The sequence below is a fragment of the Herpailurus yagouaroundi genome, unplaced genomic scaffold, assembly GCF_014898765.1.
Source record: "Herpailurus yagouaroundi ecotype Mexico unplaced genomic scaffold, PumYag 188, whole genome shotgun sequence".
In the NCBI taxonomy this organism is placed as follows: Eukaryota; Metazoa; Chordata; class Mammalia; order Carnivora; family Felidae; genus Herpailurus; species Herpailurus yagouaroundi.
This window is the reverse complement of record NW_024412419.1, coordinates 26,334,682-26,350,031: the sequence shown is the minus strand read 5'-3', so window position 1 is coordinate 26,350,031 and position 15,350 is coordinate 26,334,682. Positions and strand designations below refer to the sequence as shown.

Genomic DNA, 15,350 nt, shown 5'->3' with positions numbered 1-15,350 from the left:
GAGGGCGCGGACGGCCGCCGGCCGCGGACCGCGTGGGGAGGGAGCGGCTGGCCCGGAGGCCGGCCTCGCCGCCTCCCCCACCCGGGTTGGGCAGCCCGCCGGGCAGCCCGGGGCCGGCCGCCCTTCTCGCTCAGCCCGGAGTTGGGCGAGAGGGAGAGTGGCCGCCTCGGCAGCCTGCGCCCTCCCTCGGGACCCGGCTGGAGGAGGGAATGCGCTCCCGGAGCTCCCGGACCCGAGTCTGCTGGCCGCCGCCTCCGGCTCCCGGGAGGCGGGCGGGCGGTCGGCCGCCCGGCCGGCCGCTGCCACCCCCCCGAGAGGACGGTCTGCCCGGCGCCCGAGCCCCGCTTCCCCCACCCGGCGCCGAGGGAGGGACGCGCGTTCCTGTGCTCGCGGTTGCTCCCCGCCGGCGGTCCGAGCGGCGCCCGCCACCGGGGCAGTCCTCCGTCTGGCGGCGTGCACGGCCGCGTCCGCTCTCCCCTCTCCCGCGAGGAAGTCCTCTCCCTCCTCCGCTGGCAGTTTGGCCGGAGGCAGCGCTCCGCTCTCACCTTTAAGGTGCTCAGCTGTCTGGAGAGGAGTGCGCGGGGTAGTACTTTTTCACGTTGCCGGGCCGGAGCCCACGGCTCCGCCCGTGAGGTCTGCGGGAGCGGGGTCTTTTCTGGGATTTGCAGCTCTTGTGTGTTCGGGGTAGAGTAGAAGTATTGCCAGGCGCTGGCTTGGGGTGGCCTCCCAGCTCTTTTGTCAGTGTTTTCATTGTTACTGTCATTCACGAAGGGGGCAGCTGGGATTTGGCATCAGCACTTTTGCTCAGCAGCCTCGCCACTCTCTAGTCGCTCAGCACCACGCAGGTGCTGAAGTACCTAAGGAATTAGATTAGGGTCTGAGCGAACGGAGGCTTCTGTCCACACTGCCTAAAAACATTTTAGAGCTCTTTAAGAAAGCCTGGGGAATTTCCCTTTAATAAACGTTTTGTTAGAGCGACTGTTTTCTGGGATTACTTTCAGGAGTCACATTTCTGGTAAGTTAACAAAGAAAAGTTCCCCTGTGATTCCTAATAGTTTTCAGTCATTTGGTATTGGCTTATCAATAACTAGACCTAACTTTAACGTGGATCGCATTAGGTTTCCTTTTGCAAATAGTTGGATTGGCTAGTGACATGGTTTGTGAGACAGCAAAGATTTGGAGGAAAATTCATTTCTCTGAAGTTGCTAAACGAGCTCATAAATACATGCACTTTACTGACTCACTGAAGATTCGCTGCCTTAGGAAGACACAAAAGAATCATAATTTGCAAGCCTAACAGGTAGCTGTAGTTTTGTACTAAGCAAATGACATTTGACTTATCTTCATGGTCCTGAAGTACTTCATAAACATTTAATCATTTCTCACAACCTGAGAGTGTCAGTTAAGCTTTTCTTGTTCAACATATGGGGCTGTGCCCAAGACTGTGTACTAGGCAGAACAGGAACTGAGAAATGGGGGAGTCCCTAGCTCCTGGGTTTGCCCTCCAATTTAGTGTATTGCTAACATCCAGTTTATCAATTATAGTCTTTTCAGGGTTGTAAGTCACTAAGCTTCTTCAGTGTATTTTGAAGGTTAAAAAGTCTCAGTTTTCACTTTCATGGCCTTCTTTTGATTTATTTCTTTTGGTTTTGTTTTCTATGCCTTTCTATAAGTGTTAAGTGTTTTAAACTTTTTTTTTTTTTTTGTAGCTTGCATTGAAATTTCAACAAAGGATTCTGGAGGAATTTTTATAGATTCTTGAACATTCTTTGGGTAATAAAATAAGGCAGAGTTGACACTTTGGACTTGAAGAGACTTCTCCAATAATCTCAAATATGGGAATTCTTTTATCCGGCTCAAAACATTCTCTAAGTATAGCTATCATTAGGGAATGAAAATGAAGTAATTTCTTTCTTTGTTTCTTTGTGTGTGTGTGTGTGTGTGTGTGTGTATGTGTGTGTAAGCATAATTTTATTTTTTTCAGTGTTAGGTTCAGGTGTACAGTATAGTGATTCAACAATTCCTGTAATGGACTGTTTTCTTTTTTTTTTTAATTTTTTTTTTCCAACGTTTATTTATTTTTGGGACAGAGAGAAACAGAGCATGAACGGGGGAGGGGCAGAGAGAGAGGGAGACACAGAATCAGAAACAGGCTCCAGGCTCTGAGCCATCAGCCCAGAGCCTGACGCGGGCCTCGAACTCACGGACCGCGAGATCGTGACCTGGCTGAAGTCGGACGCTTAACCGACTGCGCCATCCAGGCGCCCCTGGACTGTTTTCTTAAAAAATTTGAAATACAATCTTATTTCCCTAAACTTTCAAAGAAATCGATAATGCCATTTTGATAATGTGAATAGTTATAGACAACTTCATTGTTAAAAAAATTCAGAGCATGAGTGTCGTGTGTGTGTATGTATATATATGTGTGTGTGTGACTTTAAACTTAAGTAATTATTTTTTAAAAAAAATTTTTAATGTGTATTTATTTTTGAGAGGGAGAGACAGAGGGTGAGCCCGGCGGGGCAGAGAGAGAGGGAGACACAGAATCCGAAGTAGGCTCCAGGCTCTGAGCTGTCAGCACAGAGCCCGACACTGGGCTTGAACCCACAAGAGACCATGACCTGAGCCAAAGTCAGACAACCGACTGAGCCACCCAGGCGCCCCTAAACTTAAGTAATTAGTAAGGATGAATTTAAAGCAGTGTAGTTGTAAAAGCTTATTTTGTATTTGAAAAAATAAGTGAAGTAAAAATAAGTAAACTTCAACTTGGTTTGGTAACTTGTTTAACATTACCCAGTGTACCTATATTGATAACTTTGACCATTGGAAAAGTTTTACTTGTGTTATTATTGTTTTCCCTGGTGAACTACTCTTAAAAACTTGAGTAATAGGAGAGAGACAGATGTCATTGTGGATTGTCATTCTGTTCTTCCTACATTCAGATCATGTCCATAGAATTAAAGTATTTGGTTATGGGTGAAATCACATTTGCCTCAGTTCAGAAAAAAAAAAAAAAAAGTGTGTGTACTTATATATGTTACATGTATATACACATATATAATCTTTGTTTGTATTTACTTCTTGTTATATGCTGGATCCACTAATAGAAGTCTAAATTATTCCCTGCCCTCGAGGAATTTACAGTTTATTTAAAGTAAGTAATAAGGCAGCAAATACATTTTGGATAAATTAGGAGTGCTTTTATAGGAGTTCTGAGGATTGTGGAATCACTTTAAGGTAGGATTTGAATTGTGCTTTGAAGGAATGGTATTTAGGTGGGTTTGGAGAGGAGAAAAGAACATTGGGGAACACCACAAAATACAGAGACAAATAATGTGAATAGATGAATTTAATAAGAATGGAAGGTTCACACTTGGGTATAGTTCTTGAGCCTGGAATAGTAAGTAGGTTGGTGCTACAGTATTGATGCCTGTGAATGCTATTCATAATAGTGATTTGACTTATTCAGTAGGCAGTCAGAACCAAGGGAGAAGTTTCTGAGTAGGGAGCTAATATGTGAGTAGCATTTTAGGAAAATTAATCTCATAGGAAGGTTAACCCTCAGTTCTTTACCTGTGTATAGCAGGGATCAGCAAACTATGCCCACAGCCCAGATCCAGCCTGCGGTCTTTTTTTTTTTTTTTTTTTTTTTTGTAAAGTCCACTAACTAAGAATGGTTTTTAATTTTCAAAGGGTTTAAAAAACAAGCATAAACCAAAAAGTGCAGTAGAAACTGTCTGTGTGGCCTGTAAAACCTAAAATATTTAGGCCCTTTACAGAAAAATATGCCAGCTTCTAGTGTAGGTTAGTGGTTCTCAAAGTGTTATCTCTAGACCAGCAGCATAATGTATCTGTACTCTGTATTTTCTCTTATAGCTTTTATTTCATTATTTCAGGCTCTTACTATCTTATATCAAGACAGTTATAACTGCCTCCTAACTGGCCTTCTTTCTGCCCGTCTTATCCTCCTTAAGTCCATCCTCCATGTAGCTCCCTGAATAATCTTCTGACCACATAATTCCTTTACATAAATCTCACTGACCATCTTGCTTGTTGGAAAAGGTCTGTTTCTTCATGACTTGGCATCCTCCTTTTTGGCCACTCCCTTCTACCCCATCCCAGTCCTTGCTTTTACCACCCCTTAAAGCAACATGTAGCAGCTTTAATTGTTTCTTTAAATACATTGTGCTTTTTTACTCAAGCTGTTTGTCTGATGGAATGCACTTTGCCAGGATAATTCCTACTCTTCTTTTAAAGACTCAGGTGTTTGTACCTCCAAGAAGCCTATCCTGTTGCCTTGCCTCTTCCTGGCTGTTTTTGATGTTCCTTTGTACTCTCTTAACGTGCTTAGCTTTACATTTACCTGGTTCTCTGTATGTGTGGTCTTCTGTAACGCTAGGAATTGCTTGAAGCTAGGAGCAGTATCTTACTCATTTTTTGTACCCTGAGTACTCAGAACAGATTTTATACTTAGTAGGTATTTAGTAAGTATTTGAATGAATGAATGTTAAAGTGCTTCACATATAGTAAATATGGACAAAGATCTTGATTGTTTAAATCCTGAAGAACAGCAGCGTGATATAAGATCATTGCTAGTTAAATCTGAGTGTAGTACCAATGAAGAATGTCGGTGGTGGGAAAGGATTAGAAATCCTTTCACCAGTTGGGGACCTCATTTTATAGAAGACTTTTAAAGAAGTGTAACATGCCTTTAGAAAAGCGTATGACTAGATGAATTTTCACATTATAAGCACATTCGTGTAATCAGTACCCAGCTAAAGAAGCGTATCAGTGTTGGAATCCCCAACCCCTGCTGTGTTCTTTGTATTCTAACACTAGAAAAGTTTTGCATGTTTTTGAACTCTATATAAAGTAGGATCATAAAGTATATCTTATTTGAGCTTCTTTTGCTCAAAATATTATATTTATGAGATTAACCCCTGTTGTGTTGTAATTTGTTTTTTCTTGTTGCTTTATTCTGTTATGTGAGTATACCACAGTTTATTCATTCTCCTGTTGGTGGACATTGGATTATTTGGTGCAGTGAACATAGTTGTACTTTTTTTTCTGGTAAAAAAAAGTTTTTTTTAAAAAATTTATTTTGAGAGAGAGAGAGAGAGCGCGCGCGCGCGCATTACCCGGCAAGTTGGAAAGGGGCAGAGAGAGAGAATCCCAAGCTGACTCCACGCTCAACGAGGGGTCTGATTCAGGGCTCGATCCCACAAACCATGAGATCATGACCTGATCTGAAATTAAGAGTTGGCTGCTTAACCGATTGATCCACCCAGGCACCCCTACAGTGGAATTGTTAAGTCATGATTATGGTATGCTCATTTTTAGTAGATTCTGCTAAAGTTTTGGAAAGTGGTTTTACGAATTGATGCTCCCACCACCAGTGTATGAGTTCTAGTTGTTCTGTATCTTTGTCAACACTTATTATTGTCAGTCTTTTTATTTTTACTTATTCTGGATTGGTAGGTAGTGGTATTGCATTGTAGTTTTAATTTTATTTTCCTGATGACTAATAAAGTTGAACACCTTTTTATATTAGGGACCCTATGATATTGGCCATTTGGATTTCTGCTTTTGTGAAGTATCTGTTACAAAGTCTTTGGGTCTTTTTCTATTAGGTTGTTTACTTTTTTCATATTGATTTGTAGTTCTTTACATATTGTGGTTATAGTTTTGTTAGATTTATATATTGCAGGTATTTTTTACTCTGTAGCTAGCCCTTCCAGGATCTTGGTGTCCTGGTGAATCAGAGTGCTGAATTTTGTCCTGGTGAATCAAAGTGCTTAATTTTAAAGAAGTCTAGTCTGTCAATTGGTTAGTGCTTTTTAATTTCCATTTGTGAAATCTCTGCCTATGTCAATGTTATGAAACTACTTTCCTATGTTTAATTCTTAATTTTTATTTTTAAATATTTATTTATTTTGAGAGAGAGAGGGGGGGGAGAGAGAGAGAGAGAGAGAGAGAGAGAGAGAGAGAGAGAGAGGGAACGAGCAGGGGAGGAGCAGAGAGAGGGGGAGAGAGAATATCCCAAGCAGGCTCCTGGCTGATGGCACAGAGGAGGTCATGAGATCATGACCTGAGCTGGAATCAAGAGTTGAAATAAAAAATCAGATTCATAATCAACTGAGCCACCCAGGCACTGTCCCCCACCCCCCATGTTTTCTTTCAAAAGCTTTATCTTTTTTTTTTTAAATTTTTTTAATGTTTATTTATTTTTGAGAGGGAGAGAGACAGAGCATGAGCAGGGCCGAGGGGCAGAGAGAGAGAGAGAGAGAGAGAGAGAGAGAGAGAATCTAAAGCAGGCTCCAGGCTCTGAGCTGTCGGCACAGAGCCTGATGCAGGGCTTGAACTCACCAATGGTGAGATCATGACCTGAGCTGACGTTAGCCACCCAACAGACTGACTGAGCCATACTGGCACCCCTAAAAGCTTTATCTTTTTACCTTTCATATTTATATCAATAATTCATCTGGTTGATAGCTGTATGTGTATGAAGTAGGTACATTACATAAATTTTTTTTGTTGAACTAAATGTAGATACAGAAAAAGTATTCAAGTATACACTTTGATGAATATTCAGATTTAACATACTGTATGTAACCAGCCTGTTATATCAAGAAATAGAATGTTGTCAGCATTCCAGAAGGATACATTATGTTTTAATGTTTAAAAAAAATTTTTTTTTTATGTTTTTATTTATTTTTGAGACAGACAGAGACAGAGCATGAGCAGGGGAGGGGCAGAGAGAGGGAGACACAGAATCTGAAGCAGGCTCCAGGCTCTGAGCTGTCAGCACAGAGTCCCACACGGGGCTCGAACTCATGGACTGTGAGATCATGACCTGAGCTGAAGTTGGATGCTTAACCGACTGAACCACCCAGGTGCCCTGTTTAAATGTTTTTTGAAATTGGTATGTCTAAGTGTATATTTAATGTGGGGCCTTTCCCCCCTACCCTGTCCCCAAAAATGGTTGTTATATTGATGGTACATCTCATAATTACTGGTGTCCTGGAATCAAGGAAATATAGCAAAGTCTGATGATTTCAAAAAGCATTCTTGAAGTGTTTGTATGATATATATCTTAAAAAAATTTTTTTTTAATGCTTATTTTTGAGAGAGAGAAAGAGAGCATGTGTGTGAGTATGGGGGAAGGGCACAGAGAGAGAGAGAGAGAGAGAGAGAGAGAGAGAGAGAGACAGACAGAATCTGAAGCAGGCTCCAGGCTCCGTGCTGTCAGCACAGAACCTGACATGGGGCTCAAACCCATGAACTGTGAGATCATGACCTGAGCTCAAGTTGGACACTTAACTGACTGAGCCACCTGGGCACCCCTGTATGATATATGTCTTAACTGCAGTTTTACTTTTTGAGTTGTTTTATTCATTTTGCCATATTTCTAAACTTTTAATAAAATTTTGTCAGGGTGCTGTGGTTGGAAAACTGCATTTGTTTTATTTTTTTGTCATGTGCCTTGAGTTTAGAGTGTCAAAATACATCTCGGTGTGTGAGAAATTGAAAAACTGTCTAATAAAGATATTCTCCTTTGAAGTAAAGAGATTATATGTATAATATTTAGTCTTAAAATTAACTTTTTAGGTTACTAGATACAGTGTTCTGTATGCTGATTTTTCTTTGCATTTCATCCTGCTGTTTTACTTGGAAAAAGGCAAGAAGGGAAGAACAAATTTAATAGGCAAATTGTTAAAGTTTTGTTTGATTACCACTGTCTCTTTCTCACTTTCCTTCTTGTTTTTTCTCGTGTATTTTCCAAGTCAAAGTCATCTTTCTTACCTTCATGGTATAGTTTGTAGTTATCTCCTTTTGGATTTTTGTCCATTTGAAAGACCAGGATGATAGCAAAAATGTCCTTCATTAAACATATTCCATGGGTACGTTTCCTATATTTGTATATAATCTGTAATCCTCAAGGACACTACAAGGTTGGTATTGTCTCCATTTATGGATGTGGAAATAATGACTCAGAGAGGTTGAATAACTTGTTTAAGGTATATTTAAGTGGAGGAGTCTGATTGCAGGCAGCCAGTCTGACTGCAAGGAGATATGGTGAGATATGCTGCTCCAAACATTGAAGTTTTCTGCTCTTCAGGTTTTTTCTAAACTATTGACATTTAACCACACTTGTGTATATCTTATGGTTTATAAGGCATTTTCTCATACATTTTTGATTTTCACAATAATCCTGTGATTAGGTATAGGATAGGTAAGGCAGGCAGGCTTTAATCCACCCCCTCCTTGCTCTCTTATTGATGAGAAACTAAGACTTGGCGGAGGCCAAATTGCCTGAGTCATACTACTGGTAAACGGCGAGCTAGGATTTGAACACAGGACTTCTGGCTGAAGGCTACTGTTTTTTGTTTGTAGTGCTGCTGGAGTAAGAGAGAAGTGGAATTATTTGGAGTCAGTAAGCATCTCTATAATTGTTAAATAAATGATTTAGATTATAAAATGATAAAAGTGTGACTAGAAACACTTATGAATATTGAATATTATTCATAGAAAATAAATACTGGTAAAGGAATTGGTTTATTTTAATTAGGCTGGTCCCAGAATTTGAATCAGGCCAAACAAAACTTGATACTTCTGGAGAGGCTTTGTTTAACATTCAGTGATTCAGTATTGAATAAATTGAGCTCTGTGTGAAGGGTACTGCTCTAGGGACTAGTAGTGTAGCAGGAGATGAAACAAACAAAAATCCCTAGAGTGTATATTCTGTTTGGAGGAGATAGACAATAAATAAGGTAAGTAAGTAAAATATATAGTATATTAGATACGGGAAAGTGCTATGGAGAATTATAAAGCAAATCAGAGCTGCTGATGCATAAAAATGTTTAAGAATCGGAGGGAAGTTTGCAATTTTAAATAACATTGGAAGGGAAGACTTCATTTGAATGACTTTGAGTGAAGACTGGAAGTAGAGGCAAGGCAAAGCAAGCCTTGCATTGTAGGTAATTTTAGAGGCCAAGATAATTTTTTAAGTTTATTTATTTTTGAGAGACAAAGACAGCATGAGTTGGGGAGAGGCAGAGAGAGATGGAGAAAGAGAGAATCCCAGGCAGGCTCCACACAGTGCAGAGCCTGACATGGGGCTCAAACTCACAAAACTCACATGACCTGAGCTGAAAGCATGAGACTCTTAACTGACTGAGCCACCCGGGCGCCCCTAGACGCCAAGATAATTTTAGGCTGAAGGTACGTCAAGTTCAGAGGTCCTGAAGCTAAAGCTGGCTTGGAGTATTGGAGAATCAGCAAGGAGGCCATTGCAACTGGTATGAAGTGACATGGATAGAGTAGTGTGATATGAGGTTAAAAGTAAATGGCTGGAGCAGAGGCACAGAGGTGCTTTGGTCAGACAAGTCTTGAAGACCATTGTAAGGACTTTTCTTGAGTGAGACAGCTGTTGGAAGGTTTTGAGCAGTTGATGACATGCTCCATTTAGATTTACTAGAATCACTTGACTGCTGTAGTGAGTGTCAGGGAGTGGTGAAGCCAGTGGCAAGGGCAGAACCAGAGAGACCAGTTACAAGGAAAGCACTAATCCAAGTAAGAGATGATAAAGGCTGGCATTGAGTAATAATAGCAGTGGAGGCAGGTCAGAGTGATTGGTTACTGGATATATTTTGAAGGTAGAGCTGACGGGATTTGCTGCCATACTTGGAAGTGGGGTATGAGAGAAATAAGTCACAGGTATTTCTTTCTTTCTTTTTTTTAAAAAATTTTTTAAATGTTTATTCATTTTTTTTTGAGAGAGATACAGAGTGTGAGTGGGGGAGGGGCAGAGAGAGAGGGAGACAGAGAATCTGAAGCAGGCTCCAGACTCTGAGCTGTCAGCACAGAGTCCGATGCAGGGCTCAGACTCACAAACCATGAGATCATGGCCTGAGCCAAAGTCGGCCACTTAACCGGCTGAGCCACCCAGGCGCTCCAGTCACGGATATTTCTTAAGGTTTATCTGTTAGAAATTGCAGTAATGGAGTTACTACCACCTGAGGTAGGGAAGACTTATGAGAAAAAAAAAATGGTAGAGGAAGGTTAGGAGCTCTATTTTGGTTTGTTAAATTTTGAGGTACTTACTGTAAGTCACGTGGGTACATGAGCCTAGACTTTAGGGGAGAGGCCTAGACTGGAGATGTAAAATTGGGAATTATCATTATATAGATGGTATTTAAAGCCAAGTGTCCGGTGAAATCACAAGAAAGGGAATAGCTAGGCCAAAGAGGTTCATGACTAAGCCTTAAAACGTTTCCAACCTGAAGAGGTTGGGTAGGTGAGGGAGATCATGTAAGGAAGACCAACTGAGCATCTCATTAGGTGGAGAATGAGATAGCCTAGGAGCCAAGTAAAGAAAATGCTTGAAGACTTCTCAGTGCAGTTAATATAGATTTGCCTTGGAGTTTTTTCTTTGACATACACATTTCAGTCTGGTCTAGGCTGCTCTGCTCTTCGACATCGTTTATGCTATTGCCAGAGCTTCTCAACTCGTTGCCTACTTTCCATTCTGTTCTTTACACAACAGAGAGAGAGGGAGAGAGAGAGAGACAGAGAGACAGAGCGAGAGAGAGATATCTTCTAAATATGTGAATGAGAGGGGCGCCTGGGTGGCGCAGTCGGTTGAGCGTCCGACTTCAGCCAGGTCACGATCTCGCGCTCCGTGAGTTCAAGCCCCGCGTCGGGCTCTGGGCTGATGGCTCAGAGCCTGGAGCCTGTTTCTGATTCTGTGTCTCCCTCTCTCTCTGCCCCTCCCCCGTTCATGCTCTGTCTCTCTCTGTCCCCAAAATAAATAAACGTTGAAAAAAAAATTAAAAAAAAAATATGTGAATGAGATAATAGTCATTTTTCAGAACCCTCCCCTCATACTTAAAAAATCACATTCAAAATTCCTCCTGAGGCTTAGAAGGTCTTACATGCTCTGACCTCTGCTCAACTTTCTGATTTCATCTCCTACCACTTATTCTTTATGCTGTTCCAACCATTCTGGCCCTCTTACTGTTTCCCAAATATGTCAAGCTTATTCCTGCCTTAGGACTTTTGCAGGTACTTCCCAAGATTGGCTAGTTCGGGCAGAGTAGCCAAGGAAAGGATATTTTTACTAATTCCCTTATTTTGCTAGTCACAACTAGGAGTAGAAATAGGAAGGGGTGAAAATGGGTGGGATAGCTTTTCTCAAAGTGTGATGAGAAACAGTAGTCCCTGGAGATGCCTTTGCAGAAAGGCTTTATGGTCAAGTAAGTTTAGGAAATGTTGCATCTGTTTTTCTCCCTTGGGCCCAGATAACTAACAATAGACTTGTTTTATGGCTCATTACATGGTCTGTCTTGGTGAATGTTCTGTGTTCATTTGAAAATAATGTATGTTTTCTGTAGTTGTGGGGTGGAATGCTTTCTAAATGTTAATTAGGTTAAGTTGGGTTATTGTATTTAAGTCCTCTACATTCCTATTGATTTTCCTTATTTTATTATTTATGTTAGTTCCTGAGAGCAGTATTGAAATTTGCAACTATAATTCTGGGTTTGTGTATTGTTTCTTTTAGTTTTGTTGATTTGTTGATTCATGTATTTTAAATATCTTATTTAATGTACACGTTTGGGATTATGTTTTCTTGAATTAACTATTATTATGTATGTTCCTCTTTATATCTGGTAATATTTTTGTTCTGAAGTGTTCCTTGTTTTATATTAATAAAGCCAGTCCAGCTTTCTCATAGGTAATATTTGTATGGTACATGCTTTTTCATCGGTGTCAGGGGTCACTGAGACTACCTTCAGGTTTGATGAGCCCTTAGAAGGACTCCTAGAACTCAGAAAAGCTGTTATACTTACAGGTATAGTTTATTACAGAGAAAGGATACAGATGAAAATCACAGAAAGGGAAAGGTGCATATAGTGGAGTACAGGACAAGTCAGGTATTAGTGTGTCCTCTCTCAGTGCAGTTGCTCTGACAGTGTTAAATTCTGTCATCAATGATTTGACAACAAGTATGAAGTCTTGACAGCCAGGGAAGCCCATTTGGGCCGTGGTATCACAGGTTTTTATTTTATTGGGGGTGTCAGTCTTACAGGCATAGAGCACTCTTGTGACTGACCTTAACTAATCAGCCTCCAGCTCTCCTGTCTTTTGCAGAGCTCATAGTGATACAGTGTGGCCCATGGTATCAGGAAAACAAAAACAGGAATTTACGACAAATCATATTGTTAGCATAAACTAGCAAGGCCCTAGGTATACGAAGACCCTTTTTTTTTTTTATTGTGGTAAAATGTACATAGCATGAAATTTGCTATTTTACCAATTTCTAAGTGTACACTTCTGTGGCATTTAAGTATATTAATATAATTTGCAGCCATCACCAATGGTTTCCCCAACTGAAAGTCTGTACTCCTTAAATACTAACTTCCTATTGATTCCTCTTCTCATCTCCTGGCAACTACCATTTTACTTTCTTTATCTATGAATTTGCCTATCCTAGGTGTCTAGGTTAAGTGGACTCATAAAATATTTGTCCTTTTTTGTGTGACTTACTTTACTTAATATGTTTTCAAGGTTCATCCGTATCCAAATTAGTATGTATCAGAATTTCATTTCATTTCAAGGCTGAATAATATCCATTGTATGTATAAACCATATTGTATTCATTCATCTGTTGATGCACAGTTGGGTTGTTTGTACCTTTTGGCTATGTGAATTAATAGTCCTGTGAATGTTGGTGTGCAGGTATCTGCTTGAGTCCCTGCTTTCAATTATTTTGGGTATCTGTCTAGGAGTAGAATTGCTGGGTCATAGGGTAATTCCATATTTAACTCTTTGAGGAATTAGCAAACTGATATCCACAGCAGCCACACTATTATACATGCCTACTAGCAATGTACAGGGGTTCTACTTCCTTCACATCCTTGCCAACACTTGTTCTTCCCCCCCTTTTTTCTTTGATAATAGCCATCCTAATGACTAGTGATAAAGAACATGTTTTCATGTGATCATTGGCCATTTGTAGATTATCTTTGGAGAAATGTCTACTCAGGTCTTTCTCCTATTTTTAAATTGGTTTGTTTCTTTTTATGAAGTTAAAAGAATTCATTGGATATTCTGGAAATTAATCCTTTATCAGACATATGAGTTATAAGTATTTTCTCCCATTCTATAGATGGTCTTTTCCTTTCATGATAGTATCTTTTCATGCACAAAAACTTTAATTCTGATGAAATTCAGATTTATTTATTCATTCATTTATTTATTTTTCTTTTGTTGTGCTTTGGTGATATATAAGCAACCAATGACAAACCTAAGATCATGAAGATTTGCTTCTGCAGTTTCTTCTGAGAAATAAGTTTATATAGTTTTATATAGTTTATAGTTTTAGCTTTTACATTTAGGTTGTTGATTCATTTTGAGTTAAGTTTTGTATATGGGGTGGGTTTGGGTTCAACTTTATTCTTTTGCATGTGGATGTCCAGTTGTCTCAGCACCATTTGTTGAAGAGACTATTCTTTCTCTGTTGAATGTTCAAATCAATTGATTATAGATGTTTGGGTTTATTTCTGGACTCAGTTCTAGTCCATTGGTCTCTATGTCTATCTTTCCTATTCCATTACTGCACTGTTTTGATTACTGTAGCTTTTTTACCCCATTTTTGATAGGTGGTTTGGTAAAAATTGAATTCAGTAGGTGTGTTGACATTACTTCTTTTAGCACTTTATAAATGTTTTATTGAATTTCGGCTTGCACGGCTTCTGAGAATTCTGTGATTTTTTTAAAAAGTATTTGTTTCTCTCAATACAGTGTTGTTTTTTTTTTTTTTCTTTTCCTATGGTTGTGTTAAGCTTTTTTTTTTTTTAAACTTATTACCATTTTCCTGCTATTTTATCATCATGTGCCTTTGAGTGATCTGAGTTTATCCTTTTTTGGGATTCACTAAGTTTCTTGGATCTGTGGGTTATAGTTAGCAGCAGATTTAGAAAAATACTTGTCATAATCATTATTACCGCAAATATTTTTTCTTTTTACCCCCTTTGTTTTCTGGACTCCAATTAAAAGTATGCTAAATAGCTTGGTATTGCCCTATAGTTAATTCAGAATTGTTTTCTTCTTTCTCTCTGCTTCCTTTTGTGTAATTTCTTTTAAGTTCACTGATTTTTTTTTTTTGTCTTGTGCAGTATCTAAATTTGCTTTCAATTCCATCAGTGACATCTTTTAAGTTCAAAAAAGTTAATGAAATAACTGCTAATTTCACCTGAATATTACCTTTTCTTTTTTAAGTTTATTTGTTTTGAGTTTGAGAGAGAGAGACAGGGAGACAGAATCCCAAGCAAGCTGTGTGCTGTCAGCGCAGAGCCTAACCTGGGGCTCAATCTCACAAACTAAGAGATCATGACCTAAGCCAAGATTGTGAGCTGGAGTCTTAACTGACTGATTCTGAGCCACCCACGTTCCCCTCATCTGAATATTTTCTTAAAAAATTTTTTAAAAATTAATTTATTTTTTAACTAAAAATTTTTTTTTAATGTTTATTTATTTTTGACAGAGAGAGAGAGAGAGACAGACAAACAGAGCATGAGCGGGGGAGGGGCAGAGAGAGAGGGAGACAGAATCTGAAGCAGGCTTCAGGCTCTGAGCTGTCAGCACAGAACCCGACACGGGGATCGAACTCACAGACCGCGAGATCATGACCTGAGCTGAAGTGGGATGCTCAACCGACTGAGAGAGAGTGGGTACATGTGTGCGTGCGAATGGGGGGAGGGGCAGAGAGACTGGGACAGAGGATGTGAAGCAGGCCCTGTGCTGATAGCATTGAGCCCAATATAAAAACATTTAAAAAATTAAAAAAAAAGTAACTTTTTATTTTTTATTTTTTTCCTGATATCAGGGCAACCTAGAAATTGAAAATACATGTGAATTATACTTAATATTGGTTTAGAGTTATTTTCTTTTAAATTAATTTTTTTAATGGTTATTTATTTTTAAGAGAGAGAGACAGAGCATGAGCAGGGAAGAGGCAGAAAGAGAGGGAGACCTAGAATCAAGAGTAGGCTCCAGGCTCTGGGCTGACAGCACAGAGCCCAACACAGTGCTCCAACCCATGAACCTTGAGATTACGACTTGAGTGAAAGTCGAAAGCTTAACCGACTGAACCACCCAGGCACCCCCAGTATTATTTTCTTTTAAATTAAATTAAGTTATACATTTAAAAATACTGTGAATACATTCATATGTTTTAACAATTAAAGGATTGAGAAGCTCATTCCTATACCACCTTTGTAAATTTCATATTCCCCCTTCCTTGTAGGTGTGTGCTTTTATCAATTCCTTGCATGTCTGTCCATTGTTTT

General features: G+C 39.6%; 1 protein-coding gene across 2 annotated transcripts in view; it reads left to right on the top strand.

Moving 5' to 3' along the window:
* MEMO1 (mediator of cell motility 1) overlaps positions 1 to 15,350 on the top strand; it is a 140,215-nt gene that overhangs the window by 778 nt on the left and 124,087 nt on the right. The gene's annotated exons all lie outside the window — the stretch shown is intronic.